Source organism: Clupea harengus, chromosome 6, assembly GCF_900700415.2.
Source record: "Clupea harengus chromosome 6, Ch_v2.0.2, whole genome shotgun sequence".
Lineage (NCBI taxonomy): Eukaryota > Metazoa > Chordata > Actinopteri > Clupeiformes > Clupeidae > Clupea > Clupea harengus.
This window is the reverse complement of record NC_045157.1, coordinates 15,107,522-15,110,021: the sequence shown is the minus strand read 5'-3', so window position 1 is coordinate 15,110,021 and position 2,500 is coordinate 15,107,522. Positions and strand designations below refer to the sequence as shown.

The 2,500-nt window shown below is 46.9% G+C and overlaps 2 long non-coding RNA genes across 3 annotated transcripts in view; one reads left to right on the top strand and one right to left on the bottom strand.

Moving 5' to 3' along the window:
* The window catches only part of LOC122132963, a 9,724-nt gene extending 8,021 nt beyond the window's left edge, over positions 1–1,703 (top strand). The window contains exons 4-5 of the long non-coding RNA XR_006152462.1: positions 1,044–1,163; positions 1,459–1,703. This is a non-coding gene — a long non-coding RNA (uncharacterized LOC122132963). The remainder of the gene's footprint in view (positions 1–1,043; positions 1,164–1,458) is intronic.
* The window catches only part of LOC116220793, a 44,575-nt gene that overhangs the window by 1,635 nt on the left and 40,440 nt on the right, over positions 1–2,500 (bottom strand). The gene's annotated exons all lie outside the window — the stretch shown is intronic.

Here is a 2,500-nt window from a genome sequence, read left to right as displayed (position 1 = left end):
TTATCTATTTCATTTATCTATTTTTATTTAGCCAATTTATGATGTGCATGGGCGTGTAGGCCTGTGTGTGTGCATTTCTATTTGTGTGTGTGTGTGTGTGTGTGTGTGTGTGTGTGTGTTTAGGCCTGTGTGTATGTGGGTGTATGTGTATTTGTATTTCTGTGTGTGCATGTGCGTGTGCGTGTACGTGTGCATGTGTGTGTGCGTGTGCTAGTGCGTGTATGTGTGTAGGCCTGTGTGTGTGTATGTGTGTACGTGTCGGTCTGTGTGAGGAGGACACAGCAGCTGGTGTGGGCAGGGGTTGGCAGGTTGCGGGGCACAGGGCTGACCTCAGGGCCCTCAGTGTTACTGCTATGCCAGGCAGCCAGCAAGGGACCCTACCCAGCATGGTGCCAACCTCATCTGCCCCCCACTGGGGCTGAGTATGGACCTCAGGGGGGAGAAGAAGGGGGTGACAGAGGGCGGGGAAGAGTGAGGGGGTATTGGGAGCAGGGGTGGGGGTGGGGGTAGAGGGCAAACACCAGCTCTTTGCATGGCATGCACTGGGCATATGGGCATGCATTTGTCACCGAAGCCAAACTCACCACCCAGATTTCAGTTAGGTGCCCTTCAGGAAACAAATTGTTGAAACTATTAGTTTTTGTTGGCAAATCTTTTTTAATCCACGTGCTTTGTTGCTTCCTCATTATTCTCCTGGCCTTGTAAGCATTTCCACATGATTACATGTGTAACTAAAAAGTATTTCCCCAGCTGTTCTGTCACTCTAACCGAGCAGTTTGGGAGACCTCACTCTGCATAGGTTAATTACAATGTTTCTTCAAATGAACAAATGAGGTTTCTTGTTCCTCTCTCTCTCTCATTCACTCTCTCTCTCTCCATTCCTCTCTATCTTTCTCTCTCTCTCTCTCTCTCTATCTGACTGCCTACTTTCAGCTGCTTCCTCATCTCGTCCCTCCACATCTCCGTCCCTCTCTCCTCTTCCATCGTTTCATCTCTCTGTCCATCCCTATCCTCACTCCCTCTGTTTTTCCTCCCGTGCCTAGTAATCATCCCAGCGGGAGTCCAGCCGGCTGCTGTCCCATGATTCCATTTGTGTGGATCGCTGGCGCATTTAAGTGTCAGCCATGATGGCTTGCCACGCCTACCAAGACACCCACTGCAAGGTAAACATGGTGATGAAGGTGATGGCCACAATGTACTTGAGACTATGTGGAAGAGTGTGTGTGTGTGTGTATGTGTGTGTGTGTGTGTGTGTTTGGGCGTGTGTGTCTGTGTGTGTGTGTGTGTGTGTGTGTGTGTGTGTGTGTGTTTGGGTGTGTGTGTGTGTGCAAGCGTATGTTTCTGTATATGCATGTGTGTATGTGCATTTGTGTGTGTGTGTGTGTGTGTGCATGTGTAACTGTTTTCTACTGTTGACACACAGAAGGTTTGAACCAGTCGTTGTTTTCTTTTGTACAGGAGGAAAGGGGCTCGTCAGTCTCTCTCTTATAACAATGCAGAACACCGTGATGAGAAGTGAGAATGAGCAGAACCCTGACTATTGACTCTATGGGCTAAGCGCTAAACACACTAAAGATATAGTAGAGATCAAATATACTGCTTCAAGATGTGCAATACATCGTTTACAGGACATCACTCTATACTTGTCTGGGGAATTGAGACTTTGGCCTTTTTGGGTCTCCACCATCACATTCTGTCTGTCTCTCCACGGGAGGGGGGGGGGGCTTTAAACATAGCCATCGGTAGACCTCTGTCCCCATCTACAGGCCACTAACAGACCTGACACATGGTGACTTGTGGTGTGCGCATTGCTGATAGTAGTACTTAATAAATGATTCAATATATAAATCCAGCTTATGTGTTAAGTGATCCAAATAAGTATATTTCGAAAAGCTACAGCTGCACCATGTAGTGACCGACCAGACAGTCTTACCTCCTAATTAGGATGCTAATAGAACAGTGTGGTATTGTGCATGATAAACTCAGCTATCCTAGTTACTTTTGTGGTGTCACGTTTAAGCAGGAGAGAGTTATTGCCTTGTACAAAGAAAGGATAGTGCCCTGTAGGGACAAATACCTTTTTTTATCGAAACATTTAAATCAATCAATCAATCAATCATGAATACAAATCATTACTTCTAACCAAAGCACAACTTGCTGTAGCAATGTAATACTGTGTCATTCCTTTTTAAATGTGAGCCTGGATCAGAGGCTGTTGGGAGAAGGATGAGCCTGCAGCAGCAGCACATAGCCTCATCTCCTCTCCGGTCCCACAGAAGATGAGGGCCTCAGAGTGGAGTTGGGGGTGCGCTGATGCTTCATCTGTACGGTCTAATCGATGCAGTCGGCCAGTCCCCCGGGATGCCGCAGCCACGGTGTCGATCATTTTTAAAACTGCTCATGTGAACCCACTGCTAAAAAAACCTGGGCTGGATCCCTCACTCCCTCAAAACTATAGACCCATTCCCAAGTTACCTTTTATATCAAAGATTCTAGAAAA